Source organism: Phocoena sinus, chromosome 1 (genome assembly GCF_008692025.1).
Source record: "Phocoena sinus isolate mPhoSin1 chromosome 1, mPhoSin1.pri, whole genome shotgun sequence".
Classification (NCBI taxonomy): Eukaryota; Metazoa; Chordata; class Mammalia; order Artiodactyla; family Phocoenidae; genus Phocoena; species Phocoena sinus.
In genome coordinates, this window is record NC_045763.1 from 61,463,881 (window position 1) to 61,479,927 (window position 16,047).

The following is a 16,047-nucleotide window of genomic DNA, read 5'->3' on the forward strand; positions in this document are numbered from 1 at the left end:
TTTATCTTTTGCTGCCTAGAGGATAATACTAAACCATCTGACATGCATGTATAGTTGGAATCTTAGAACTGATAGGCAGTGGGGGGTGTAGCACAAAAAGTATTTAAAAATAATGGTTGCAATTATTTCCAAATTCCTACTGGTCCAAGAAGCTCAACGAAACTAAATCACAAAGAACATGAAGAAAGGTACTCCAAGGATAATCATAATCAAGTTGCTTAAAACCAGTCAGAAAGAGAAAAATTAGACATTAAAAATGGTGGGATGGTTAATTTGTCTGCCAACTTGACTGGGCCATAGGCTTCCCGAGATATTTGGTTAACAATTTTTTGGGTGTTTCTGCAAGGGTGTTTTTGGGTGAGATGAACATTTAATTTAGTAGACTTTAACATTCTATTACATTAACATTTTAATCAGTAGAGTAAGGCAGATTACCCTTCATAATGTGGGTGGCCTCATCCATCAGTTGAAAAGGCTGACTGGAACAAAAAGGCTGATCTTTCTCTAGGTAAGAGAGAATTCTACAGCCAACTGCCCTGACTTCATCTGCGGCATCGCCTCTTCCTGCCTGATGGCCTTGCAACTGGATCATCTGCTCTCACTAGGTCTCCCATACCATCGACCTGCCCTGAAGATTTTGGATTTATCCGCCTTCGTAATCATATGAGCCAATTCCTTATAGTAAATCTCTATCTGTCTGTCTGTCTGTCTATCTAGTTATCATCTCTGTTGGTTCTCTGGAGAACTTTAATACAAATGCTATTCTTGGAAAAATGTTATCTGTCTCAGAAAAGTGGTTCCAATGGTCAATAAGAATTTGATGTTAAGAGGCATGTGAAGAGGTTAAATAAACTTATTTCATGAAATCTGAAGGTGGAAAAAAGTAATATTTTAAATATAATGTGTTAATTTACAGGGCATGTGATTTAAAATAAATATGTAACCAAATAAATCAAATATGCACATATTTACTTTTAAAGTTTATATTCTTATTAGTATACATATAGTCAATCAGGCTCTTATTCTCATTTTTATTGTGTTTGTATTCTAATTTGGATAATGAAAGATTATCTTATCTTCTGATATTCTGGGTTGAATTATATTCAGGCAGGCATATGTGGTAATTTCATTGAGCTATAGTTGTCTTACATGTAATAGGGAAATAAAATAGTACCTACTCTTTATGGATATTTTGGGAATGAAATGAGATAATGAACATAAAATGTTTAGTGTAGTGCCTGGTACATAGTTATTATTCAGTAATTATACATACATATATATATATTTTTTTTTCTTTAAAAGCCTGTATAAGGTGGAGTTAAAGAATCAGCAGAGTTAAATTAATTTTTTTTTGCAAGGGTGGGAAAATCGTTAGCATTCAGATAATTGAAGCTAGGTTCTGTTACTTCTGCATGTGAACCCAAGGACATATTTTTCACTGTGTATTATTTTTTGGGAAAATGTGATTTTTTTATTATTCTTCCTTTGGCTAGAAAAAGCAGCTGGAGTAATGAGCTTATTGCTCTGTGAAGAAGAGATTATTAATCCTTACTGTAAGCCTGAGAGAAAGGATATAAGTTGCATCAATTTGGGGGGAATATATTAAGTATTGTATAATTGTAATTGATTTTAGGAACAATTTATCTTGCTTCTCTATCAGCAGGATAAGCCTCCTCTAAAAGGCCCTAACAATGACATTTCAGACACAAAACATCACTTTTGCATCTAAATTTTGACTAAAAAGTTATAACTGTATTTTTTTTAACAATTGTATTCAATTATATAATATATAATTATACTAACTATATTAATTACATAATTATATTAACAATTATATTTATAATTTAACAATTTATTCTGATTCTAACTTACCCTTGTAAAATTTCTACCAAGATGACTTTTAAAAGTCATGTGAAAGCTTTTGTATAAAAACCACTCAAGGTACATTCTCTACAGTAACAATATGAGTATCTTATTTGTTCATTTATTCACTCACTGGTTTTTGGTGTCAACAATGTGGAAGAATGTTGCAAGTGTCACAGAAAAGTGCATAATTATGGTTCCTTTTCTCAAGGAACATGGAGATCTTTTTAAATCTCCACACTGGAGTAGACTGCCTCCTCAACACATTTGCCCTCTATCACATTACTCAATATTTCTCTTCATAACATATCTGAAAATATATAAGTTCCTTGAATGTGGGCAGTCTTTTCCTGTAGAACAGTGCCTGGCACTAGATGGTACTCAATAGATACCTGTTTGTTGATAGATGATTTTACCAGTATCTATTTATGAGGTAGTTATTTTTACTTTTGCATTTTTACAATTGAAAAATAGGCACAAAGTATTTAAATTATTAGTTCAACGTCACATGGCTGGTAAAATGTTAGAGCGGAGATTTGATCCCTGTTATGTGATGATGCATAAATAGTGCTGCAAAGGTGCAAAAGGTTAGAAATGGTGACTAATTCTTTTTGGTTGTGTTATAAGTGACAAATAGGAAATAAATGCTTAAAATGTAAGTTGTTTCACATACTAGAAGGTCTTAAACACCAAATTGAAGAGTTTGGACTTGATTCAGAAAGCGAAAGAGATTTTTAGAGCATACTCTGCTTTTATTGCTTTGATTTGCACATACTGACTCATTGCCCAGTTCCCTTCTGTCTACTTCTTCATCTCCTTTATTGAGTACTGAAACCAACACTTCATATTCCTGTGGTAAACATTTCTGGGACTGGACATATTTTCTTGTCTCTATATTAAATAATACTGAGGACAAGCAAAAATAACTTGGCTACTTGTTCCATGAAATACATGCTCCTGGAAGGTAAGATGATGAACTAGCTAATTAATTTATTTACCAAGACAAACAGCTTCATCATCTAGACTGGCTTCAAAGCCAATCCACAATTATGTCATAAACTCTGCCTATTCCCATCTAGTTCCCTGCCTTCCTAGACCCACCTTAAAGGCACTGAGCCCAGGTCTCAAAATCCTTTATCTTTCCCTGCCTTCACTCTTCTAAGATACTAGTAAACTTTTGTCAAGGTGGTGTTATCCCTTACTGAACTGTCTAATAAGTGTAGCTTTGTTTGATCTTCAGGTTTTTCTGATGGACTTTCAGGGACCTGACAATTGACATTTCATGACTACTTTTTATAATAATCAGCTGAAGCATCATTTGCCTTGGTAAGTTTGAGATGTCCTCTTTAGTTCCTTGCCCAGGAACAGTTAGTGCTCCCCTCTTGTGCCCCTTACCTCCTTATACATACTTCCATACTCTGTCAGAGTGCAATCCTGCTGTTAGACTGGGAGTCCCTAAGGGCAGTCACCATGACTTTATCATTGTATGCTCTTAGCGCTGCGTTAAACATAGAGTGGGTGCTCAGTGATGTTGACTTACTGACTGCTGTACTGAATAAATAAATAAATGTATTACCAAGTGCAGGTAGAGAGACTTACCATAAGGAGATCAGTAAAAAGGTGACTGCAAGTTTATTAATGAGGTAATGAGTACTGGTGAATAGAAGTGAGTAGTCTCTCCCAAGATGAATCAAATTAGGAAAGTCCAAGTACCATTGGGAAAATTCCAAGGACCAATTGAAGAGAAAAAGCAGTCATATTTCTTTCAGTGGTTTTCAACCCTGGCTGTATATTGAAATAAGCAAGTATTTTTTTTAAAAATCCAGTGCCTTCTTCCTGAGTGCTACTCTCACCCCACCACTCTGATTTAATTTGGTCTGTCATGAGGCAGGACATTAGAATATTTTAAATATGATACTGAAGCCTCTAAGAAGCAGTTAAAGTTGGGAAGCATTGGTCTAAATGCTCAGTATTGCTATTTATTTTTATTTCTTTGACATACTCTAAGTCCAGTGATTCTCCAGGAGGTGTAGTTAGTAAGAGGACAGGTGAGATCCTTCTGCCAAAGAAGCTTAGCAGAATTTTGTGAGAAAGACATGGAGTGATGGTTTGGTAGTTTAAAAAATATATTCATAGGTTTGTGGGTTTATTTCTGGGCTTTCTATCCTGTTCCATTGATATGTATTTGTTTCTGTGCCAGTACCATACTGTTTTGATTATTGTAGCTTTGTAGTATAGCATGAAGTCAGGGAGCCTGATTCCTCTCGCTTAATCTATGACAGAGGAGGCAAGAATATACAATGGAGAAAAGACAGTCTCTTCAATAAGTGGTGCTGGGAAAACTAGACAACTACATGTAAAAGAATCAAATTAGAACATTCTCTAACACCACTCACAAAAATAAACCCAAAATGGGTTAAAGACCTAAACGTAAGCCTGGATACCTTAAAACTCTTAGAGGAAAACATAGGCAGAACACTCTTTGACATAAATGGCAGCAGTATGTTTTGGGATCTGTCTCTTAGGGTAATGAAATAAAAACAAAAAACAAATGGAGCCTAATTAAACTTAAAAGCTTTGGCACAGCAAAGGAAACCATAAACAAAATGAAAAGACAGCCTACAGAATGGGAAAAAATATTTGCAAATGATATGACCAGCAAGGGATTAATCTCCAAAATATACGAACAGCTTATATAGTTCAACATCAAAAAAAAACAACCCAATCAAAAAATGGGCAGAAGATCTAAATAGACATTTCTCCAAAGAAGACATACAGATGGCCAAAAGGCACATGAAAAGATATTCAACATTGCTAATTATTAGAGAAATGCAAATCAGAACTATAGTGGGTTATCACCTCACACTGGTCAGAATGGCCATCATCAAAAAGTCTACAGATAATAAATGCTGGAGAAGGTGTGGAGAAAAAGGAATCCTCCTACTCTGTTGGTAGTAATGTAAATTGGTACAGCCACTATGATGAACAGTATGGAGTTTCCTTAAAAAACTAAAAATAGAGCTACCATATGATCCTGCAATCCCACTCCTGGGCATATATCCAGAGAAAACCATAATTTGAAAAGATACTTGCACTCCAGCGTTCACTGCAGCACTATTTACAATAGTCAAGACATGGAAGTAACCTAAATGTCCATCAGCAGATGAATAGATAAAGAAGATGTGGTATATATATATATATATATATATATATATATATATATACACACACACACACACACACACACACACACACACACACACACACACAGTGGAATATTACTCAGCCATGAAAAGGAATGAATGTCATTTGCAGCAACACAGATGGACCTAGAGATTATCATAGCAAGTGAAGTAAGCCACAGAAAGAAAGACAAATATCATATGATGTCACTTATATATGGAATTTAAAAAATGATACAAATGAACTTATATACAAAACAGAAATATACTCACAGACATAGAAAACAAACTTATGGTTACCAAAGGGGGAAGGTGGGGAGGGATAAATGAGGAGTTTGGGGTTAACATATACCCACTACTATATATAAAATAGGTGACCAACAAGGACCTACTGTGTAGCACCAGGAACTATACTCAATATTTTGTAATAAACTATGAGGGAAAAGAATCTGAAAAAATATCAGTGAATCACTTTGCTGTACACCTGACGCTAACACAACATTGTAAATCAACTATACTTCAATTAAAAAAAATATTCAACATGCTCAACTTTTTTAATTTTGAAAAAGAAAAAAATTTATTGTTTGTGTAATTTAACTTATGAAAATTAAATGCTGGTAAGAAAACAAAATACTGCAGTTCTCAGTAGAGGCATGCTCCTTTGGGGTTTCTTAGAACTGTTTTTTGTTTTTTTTTTTTTTGTGGAAGAGACTTGAAATGTGAATGTTTATCAAAAGACAACAATGTTTAAAAGATTGTAAAACTTTGTCTTTGCCCCTAGAGTTAGAGTAAATATGTACGTGTCCTTTATGCTCCTGTAGCAGTTTCTACTTATCTTTATCTGCACTTCTCATTATGCTTGGTTTGGAAACTTCTGCTTAGTTTTCTATTCCCCCCATTAATTTGTAAGTGCTTGAAGGGAAGCAGGTTATAAATCTATCTCTTTATTCCCAGATTTCCCAGATTTAGTGCCTATTTACAGTATATAGGGGTTGGTTGATTGATTAGAAAGAGTGAGAGCCAATAAAGAATGATTCAGCTCTTGCTAAATCATTTGTCTAGATTTAGCAAGAGCATGTTGCAAATGAGGTCACAGATGTGAGTTTAATGCTGGATCAGGGCCAGATGGTTACTCAAAGAAATTGTCCCATGACCTTGTAACTGTCCCTTAAATCTAGGCAGCTGCTTTGCATATATTGGTGCATTAGAGAAAAATCTTGCCACTATTAACAGAGAATGAGTCCTAGAAATGGTGGTTACTATCACCATTGTATCAAGGTCAACTCCATCTGTTTTCTTCTCTGTAAATTAGAGAACATTACTTCTAATAGGGTAGTTGTGAGGATTGAATGAGTTAATGTGTGAGAAAGTATCTAAAATAATAATTAGAAAGTTTTCACTAATTGCCCTTGAAAGAGAGAAAGTTTGTGATGATATTGACATTTGGGCAGAGATATTTTAGAAGAGATCAAAGACTCAGAAGAGTTGTTGAACTATATGGATTTTAAGTCTCCATCCTTAAGATGAGATTGTACTATTTTATCTCTTTTATTTCAAAGATAATGAAGGTAAAGTACAGAAGGATAAAAAATTTACCATATGGCCATCTCTTACTCATCTTTTGGGATTCAGCTAAAACTTCATTACTTCAAAGAGGACTCCTCAGATACCACTTCTTCTAATCCATGTTCTCCCGCCAGCACTCTATTGTTCTTATCACAAGTTGTAACTCTATTTAATTATCTACGTGATTATTTATTCAATGTCTTTATTCCACACTAGATTACAAACTACCTGAGGGTAGAAACCAGGTATTTTCCTCCCCATAATATATAACCGCCCAGAGACTAGCACAGTTCTTGGCTCACAGAAGGCTCTCAAATATTTGTTAGATGAATACACACCTAATTAATTAGTGAATTAATTAATTATAATTTACTCATGTCAGCTTACAAAAGGGATTTGAAATGTGTAAAGGGTAATGTATTATCCATTCATTTACTCATTTATTATGGTTTTATTTTTATTGGAAATGTTAATTAATATAAAGATTTTACATCTGGCTAATTGTTTTCTCTTTTACTTCTATCATTATTCTTGGCGACTACAACAGCAATGAAAATGCTTAGTTCAACACTCTGGCTCCTGAGGTCCATTATTTCCTTAATTCTATAGTCCTGTTCTATCCCACCTTAGTTACCCCTGTGGAACTTACACTAGACCACTGCTTTTCACACTACAGATTCTGATGCCTCAGTAGGGCTGGAAAATAATTTACTGAGTAGAATTTTTAAAAGGAATGGAATAGAATTGAAAATTGAGTATGTTTAAGGATTGGCATTGTTTTGTAAAAATTTGTATATGTATACTAAATATCTATGTAAAATTCCTTTCTTTCTAAGGATTGTGGTCAAAAAAATTTGTAAAATACTGCTCTAGACATTATCATCATCAGTAATGGCAGTGCCGCTGAAAGCTCAGTTTTAAGCAGCCTACTTTTTGTTCACTACTGCTTTCCTTCCTAGCTCCTTTACTCCAGTAGGTCCACCTGAACATTTTATTATCCCAGCCAGGCTCCCAATTCATTGACTCCCACACTTTTTTACTCTGCAGTGTTTCCTCTTTCTCACTTTTCTCCTTGCCCAGGTTAGACTCCATGGTCCATCACATTCATTATAATCAGCCTCAGTTCCCTTGTTACGCTTTCCTTCCATCTCACTCAACTGGCAAAACTATTCATCTGCTGACTCCATACTGTATGTGATAAGCCTGGAATGTGGCTGCAGTTTTGGAGACAAACTTCTGTGAACTGGTTTCACTTTGCATTTATGACCACAAATCTCAAGTGAGGCCTTAGAATTATCCAGCCATCTTTCCGGAGTTCCTTAATAAATCTGCTTTCCAACTCTGAGGTGCCTTCACAGCTTCTCTCTCCATTAACCTTCAGTATCCCTCTTTCCCAAGCAAATAAGAAGCATCATAATACAGCTAGGTCATCTGTCCACTATCAAATTTCCACCACCCTTTCATTCTTACCCACATGCTCTTTTTTTTCTCCTGTGACAATAGACTGCTCCCACTGTTAACTAAGACCAAACCTCCCACTTGCCACCTGTTGTATCCTCTGTGAATTCCCCATACTTGCCTTTCATTGCTTTGCTGTTGTTTTTTTTTAAGTCACAAACAGAGTGTAATATTTTAGCTGGGACAAACACTGCTTATTTTGCTTTTGATTTGGGGGGTTTTGTCGTTGTTCTTCATGCTTCATGTAATAGCATAAAGGAATGAGTAAATTGGGAAAGCTGGGGCTGGGGCTTATGGGGGGGGCATCACAATATGTTGCCTTGAGCCGCTAGGAGTAACCCAGTATCATTCTGTGCCTGTTGAGGCTCCAGAAAGCGAAAAATAGATGGTAAAGGATAGAAGGGGAATAAGAATACACTCTACTTCTTAAATGTTCTGAGAACTGGCCCTGCATCTAAATTATGATTATACAACATGCTTTCCCTAATATAATTGTCTAGCATTTCTGGGAAAGTATTACAAGATTCTTCTCCTTGCTCCTATGGCCCCCATTGTTTCTTAAAATATGATCTGTACTTCCACTCCTTCCCACAGTTATTATCCTGATGTAGAAGATGGGGAGAGTTTAAAGGTCTTTCCTCACTGGGACCTTGAGTACTCATTTGTAGAGTTTATGGGAAAGAAGATCCTCTTTTTCAGTCTCTTCTGATGCATGTATTTCCATTTCCTGACGTTTCCAAAAATGACCTTTTAGAAGCAGTAGTTGTTGGGAATGAGAAATAATGTGGATAAGTCAAACTTTTTACCATATTCTGTTTCAAAAGTGACCTCATGGTCATTGCTTAAGAGACTCTATTTATGACAGGTTCATCCCCCTAGGGAAATTCATGGCTGCATTCTATTTCATCTCCTCCAGTATGTGTTAATGATATTTTAGTTCATATTTAAAAAATATTTTAAAGTGCTTTCTCATCTGTGATATGCTTTTATACTGGAAATGACTTTACAAGTCACATAAGGGGGTAACTGAGACTTAGGTTAAGTTGTTGAAGTTACTGGATTATGTTTGGTCAGCTTTCTAATTAGAGCAGAATGTGATGGTAAGACCCACATTTTGGAATGTCTAGCTCAGAGTTTTATTTATTACATAATTGTATTACTTTATTGTACCGGGGTCCATCAGTGTTCATCTTCTGCCTTTTTAAGGAACCTATGATCACAAGAACAGCCTTAAGTCAAAAGTGTATGTGATTAGACAGATACTACTGACTGCATTGAGTGAGGAGGGAGAGGGCCCAGAGTGTTTCCTAGTGAGGCTACAATGTGTGAAGACTGGGAAGCAAAGGAGAGCTTACAGGTGATCAGGAGCTAAAATAGGTTCACTAGGGCTGAAGAGGAAGCCAAGAGTAGCAGACTTGTCCCAAATCAGTGAAGGGGATGGGGAGTCTTTAAGGCATGTTAAAGATGTATCTGATGCACCTTTGGAAAAAAAGTGTTAAATGATCTAATTCAATTCTCTTGCGTTAACTTTGAGAAAAGTAAGAATCCAAGAGCTTAGGTAACTTACTAACAGCCGCAAATCAAATCCATAGCAGAGCTGGGACTAGAATTTATATCCAATTTATGATGCTATTTAATTGGCCTAATTCAGTGGTTCTCTGTATTGCCTATTACTGACAGATTATTAGAATAACCCGGGAGTTTAAAAAAACTATAGAGGGCTGAACTCACCCCCAAAGATTTGATTAAATTGGTTTGGGATGGGTCAGGGCATGAGTGTATTTTAATAACTCCCTAGGAGATTCTAATGTGTGGCTGGGTAGACAGCCCCTTGACTAAATTACAGGACTTTGTATAATAGCTAGTAGAGCTAATGCATATTCTTCCTTTTTTTTTTTTTTTTTGGTATTTTTAAAACAAAAAGAGGAAGAATTCTTACTTTGAGTCTTTTGTTTTGCAGTTTTCTTTAGTGCACTCTGCCTTAATGCAGTCCTGCACACGGAAGAGCTTTGATGTCTAAGAGTTTAGGGGATTAGAAGCAATTTCTCAACTGTAGGTGATGGAGATAATGTACAATTTTAAATAGCTCTCCAGGTAATTCTCCTAGACCTCTCTCCCCTGTGTCACCCCAAGTTGGGAATCATTGTCCTGGTGCACATAAGAAAGAGGAGTTTGTTTCTGAAATGGTGGCTTAGTATTTCTCTAAACCTACCTCATCAATCATTACTTTTATTATAGGAAGGAAACCACCAATTCAGTGTAAGAATATGAGGACAAAGGGACAGATACCTATAGGGATCATTTATCTTCACACAGAATCTCCCAATCATGAATGATCATAGACTGCATTTCTCACCTAGGTCAGCCATCTTGCATATGTGCCCATACACAAGACGAACCAAAAGGGGGGTAGAATACACATTGGCATGCGTATCATCACCAGCTCTTCCTCCCACCCTCCACCTCACTGTTTGTACTAAACTGAAATACAACTTTAAAATATTATTCAACATAAAAAACTCAGGTAGAGGTGGATGATTTCTATTTGTCACTTTCAGAATAAACAAAAATTGTGCCCAGAAAAACAGTTTTTAATCTACCTGTAAATACCCAATGAAGCCCCTGAAAATATGAAAGCTGTTTGATCCAGAGTGTATAGTGCTTCCAGTATTATTTGAAGAAGTGTTGTTACTTTATGCGCCTTCCTTCCTTTTCTTTGCTTTCCTTGCTTTTGTTCTTCCCTCCCTGCCTTCCTCATTTCTTTCTTTAATTCTTTCTTTTACTTTTAAAAATCCTGTATCTATCTCTCATTGTGTACCACGCATTTTGTCATGCTCCTGATCTGGTTTCCAGAACTTTCTAATCTTAAACATAAAATCTTTCCTTCCCTCTGTTATGTAGTTACCCTGAGGTTATTCCTGTGGAATTAGTCCAGAAGTCCTGTTAGCTACACAAGAGCTTGAAATAGCAGTCCTGATTTCAGATTTCCCTTGATTATATTGTTTATTCTTGTAGGAATGACTACCTTAGGAATCCATATTCTTAAATTGGAATAGGAAATACTCTATTCTTGAGAAAAGGGATGTAAGAGTGAGATTTTGCTATCTATATAGTACAGGGAACTCTGCTCAAATGTTATGTGGCAGCCTGGCTGGGAGGGGAGTTTGGGGGAGAATGAATACATGTATATGTATGGGCTGAGTTGCTTTGCTGTGCACCTGAAACTATCACAACATTGTTAAGTCGGCTCTACTCCAATATAAAATAAAAGTTAAAAAAAATAAAAGTGTACAAAAAAGAGTGAGGTTTTGGTTCCCAAAACAAGGTTGACATGTCCTGAGTATAAACAGAGAAGAAAGAGATCAGGAAAATGATATGTGTCCTGAAACACATTTACACTTGGAATTTGCTCACTGTATGTGGGTGAATGATGGATTCTCCCATCTGGCATTCTCCAGGTCAACAAATCTTTCTTTTCAAAGATTTTAAAATCTCTGGCCTTAGTTTCAGAAATATTCTTATTGATGCCAATATTTATGGCCATCTCAATTTCCAGAGTAATTTGAAGAAGACAAAAATTAATACTATTTTGCAAGAGCTGCATAGGATAAGACAATGTGATGTTTTAAAACCTGTGTCCAAGGGATACATATAAAAAATATTTTAAAAAATTTTCAAATAAACCCCTTCCCTTCCATGTATAAGCATGACAAGATATTTTCCCATCCTTACTTTCTCTGAAAACAATACAATTGTTACCTATATTTTTGGCAGTGGTTTAGAGAACATTTTAGAAGAGACAGGGTAAATTCGCACTGCCACTAGCAAACTTCACTCTGTTTCTGAGGGGTTCATTATCCTTATAGGATCTTATGATCCTTCCACCCATAAACATTTTGTGGCTCCTCAGTGTGTTGAAAAATCTTTAAAAAGTCAAAAATTGTACAAATTTTATTTTACTTGAAAAAAATTTACATGCCTGGAAGACATATACAGATAAAATATCCTTATGTATGACTTCATTTGGAGATAATTTCAAAAAGTCCTAAAGTTTGAGGCCCTTTTAATAAACATATGAGGCCCAGAGTGCTGACCCTCTTGTAGCTGTCCCCCCATAACAGATTCTTTCTAAAGCATGAGGAAATCAGTGTTTTACTACTCTACATTGGCACTTGGATTTCTCACCTGTGTCCACACGCACACTAAAATGAGAAGTACTCTGTCGCCTAACAGAAAGGTGAAAACCATTCTAGGACAATACATGTGGGGCAGGTTACACTTGATAGGTATAACATTCTTAATCCTGGAACAGCCATAATTACAGAGGGTCTGGTACTTAATTTATTAGTCAGAGTTGAAAACTATTCAATTTCTTTGTACTGATAATTTAATAGTGCTTTTATCTTTTATATTTGCATTTTCAGAGTACTCCAAAATTTATTAGACATATTTATTTTATTTGATTTCTAGTTATCAAGGAGGAAAAGAAGCTAAAATACCTAAGAGGGACTTCCCTGGTGGTCCAGTGGTTAAGATTTCGCCTTCTAATGCAGGGGGTTGTGGGTTCGATCCCTGGTCAGGAGCTAAGATCCCAGATGCCTCATGGCCAACAAAACCGAAACATAAAGCAGAAGCAATATTGTAACAAATTCAATAACGACTTTTACAAGTGGTCCACATCAAAAAAATCTTTAAAAAGAAAGAAAAAATAAAACACCTAAGTAAAAGTCAAATCTGGCATTCCTCCCTTCTCTTTGCTAGGTCTGAAATTAATTTTCAGGACACCAAGGGGACAGACAAACAAGTAAAGATTTTTCTACTGTTTTCTTTCTACAACCCAATAAAGCATTAAATAATATTAGATATCATCTACACTTCTCAGCCCTCTGGAAGCAAGCTTTTTACATCAATGCCTGAGAAACTTTGGAATCCCTAAGACGAAGAAGCAGATAGCTGTGGATTTGCCTGCAACCCATCACCAAGCCTCATGGGCTTGACAGGACAATGCTCCAAAGAGAGGGAGGTGTTCTGTTGCTCTTTCATAACTTTCTCATTGTTTGAAATGCATAGCCATTATGATATCTCTGGCAAGAGAACACTCATTTTCCTCGTTTTTATTTTCTTCTTCCTTTTGGTGATATGAATTCTTCTTAGTCAGTTTGACAGTACAAGCTAGACACTTACATTTCCTCAAGCTTTTCCTTTACCTACATTTCGACCATGTGACCAGGCCATGTCCAGTGGTATACGAGTATGAGTAGAACTTCCACACCATATTTAAAAAAATTAAAAATGTCTATACAATTTTTTTTTTTTTAATTTATTTTTTTTTGCGGTATACGGGCCTCTCACTACTGTGGCCTCTCCTGTTGGCGGAGCATAGCCTCCGGACACGTGGGCTCAGCGGCCATTGGCTCATGGGCCCAGCTGCTCCCACGGCATGTGGGATCATTCCTGGACCGGGGCATAAACCCGCATCCCCTGCATCGGCAGGCGGACTCCTCCAACCACTGCGCCACCAGGGAGCCCTAAAATATGTCATACATTTTAAAGGGTACTTTCCATTTACGGTTATTACAAAATATTGGCTATATTACCTGTGTTGTACAATACATTTCTTGAGCCTATCTTACACCCAGTAAGTAGTTTGTACCTCTCACTCCCCCCCACCTTTGTTTGCTTCCCCCCCCCAGTAACCACTAGTGTGTTCTCTATATCTGTGAGTCTGCTTTCCTTTATGTTATAATTCACTAGTGTGTTGTAGTTTTTAGATTCCACATTTAAGTGATACCATACAGTATTGATCATTCTCATGACTTATTTTCACTTAGCATAATGCCTTCCCAGTCCATCCATGTTACTGCAAATGGCAAAATATTCATTCTTTTTTATGGCTGAGTTGTAATTCCATTGTAGCCACACCGTATTTTTATTTTTTTAATTTTTAAAATGTTTGGCCATGCCATGCGGCTTTTGGGATCTTAGTTCCCACAAGGGATTGAACCTGGTCCCTCAGCACGTGGAGAACACAGAGTCCCTAACCACTGGCCCACCAGGGAATTCCCCACACCATATTTTTAAAGAAAGTTGCTATTCCCTCTACTTCTCTTTCCCTGTTTCTGTGGGCTGGAACACATATGGGATGGTGAGCCAGCCATGACCATGCAGGTGAGGGAAACAACCCACAAGAATGTATAAGAACAATAAGTGAAAGACTATGAGAATGAATGAGCCTGAGTCATGAATGGCTTTGAAAGCAGAATTCCCATTATAGATAGACCCACAGAAAGATAGATGATGATGATAAACATGCTAATGATGATGATGATGATGATGATGATGTTCTATCTTGGATCACATATACATATCTGGATCGTTATGAGATACTTTATTTTGTTTGAGCTATTTTTGGGTCCTCTTGCTGCAGTTTAGCAGTAATACAACTAATACAACATCATTGAAATTTCTTTACATCACTTGAGATTCCAGGGAACAGATTTCTTTTCCAATGCCCTTCCTTATTCTCTAATAAAAACATTAAAATGACAAGCAAGTAAAATTTTGGACAAGGGACTTTCATTAAATTTTGTTGTATTACATGTTTCCTTACCTTCTTTTACTTTGTTGCAATATGTCTAGTTATATTCCTTTTGGGGAAATAATGTTTGGAATGAGAGAATGATGTACAAAGAGAAACGATGGCCAGACCATTTATAATATGACCCACAACCTGCAGCAAACTTCCCAGGTTATGCCCCTTATCTACAATAAAACAGCCTAGGGAGCCAGCCTGCTGTAAGTCAGACTTGTAGGAAGTCAGACTTCTATCTCTAGTAATAATCCAGGAAGCTAACCAATAAATTCTTTAACAATCAGCCAAATTGGCCAAGGACTTGATTAATAACTGACAGCTTCTCTGATTTTTGTCCCCACTTCCAACTTGGAACCAACCAGAGAAAGCCAAATATAGCTCCCCTAGCCAATCACATAGGGATGCCATGCTTCTAGTTAGCCCACCTACAGCTTCCCATAGCTATTGGTTGTTTTCATTTGGTTGGTCTTCATCTATTTCCACAAGAATCTTACGGAATCATGCTCTTAAAAACAAGTTTTATAAGCAATCCCACCTCTTTCCCAAGATAGAAAATGTTGTAGCCAAACTTATAGAAGCACCGGAAGAGAGAATTTTCTGAGGGTCTTCTGAGTGTCCTTGAAATGATTAATGGAACTTTGGGATTCTTCTGAGTCCTGATCCAATCACAGTTCCAGTTTCTAGAACTCGGAGTCATCAGTGATGAGAGTAAGCTCCTCTGGATTCACAATGGGGGCCTTTGATTTCCTGGCCATGTCTCCAGCATTGCTGACCAGGGCAACTTTCACCAAAAGATGACTTTATGTACAACAAAGCTATGTTTCCAGACTCATAGGCTATGTGTACATAGTGCTAAGTCAAGTGGAAATTTAGCATGGGTCCTGTTAATTTGATCAATTATAGACAGACAACAGGATAATTGAAGCCAAAATCAAGATAGATTTTGGAAATTTTATTTGGATTTGACTTTTTAATTTATGTAAGTATCTAGTACCAGATCTCAGTTTGCTTTGTGCTAATTAGCTACAGACTTAAGATTTTTGCTAGATTTGATAATACTTAGAGTTGTGAGACGAACTGCTATTATACTTATAAATGCTGTTATAAGTATAATTATAGTTATACTATAATTGAGTTGTTGTTCCTCTTCCTTTTGATGGAATTATAATGCTATTGTAAATATCACCACACACCATTATTCATCACTTACTAATTGGTTATGCAAATCCAAGGACAGAAACTAAGATGAACATACAATGAAGGTAGATATTTTGATTATACCTACATTGGGATTGATAAAATATTAATTTAATGCTAAAATTTATCTTTTGGTCCCATTAAATCTATTTTTTTTCTGGACTTTAATAGAAAATCACATACTATTTT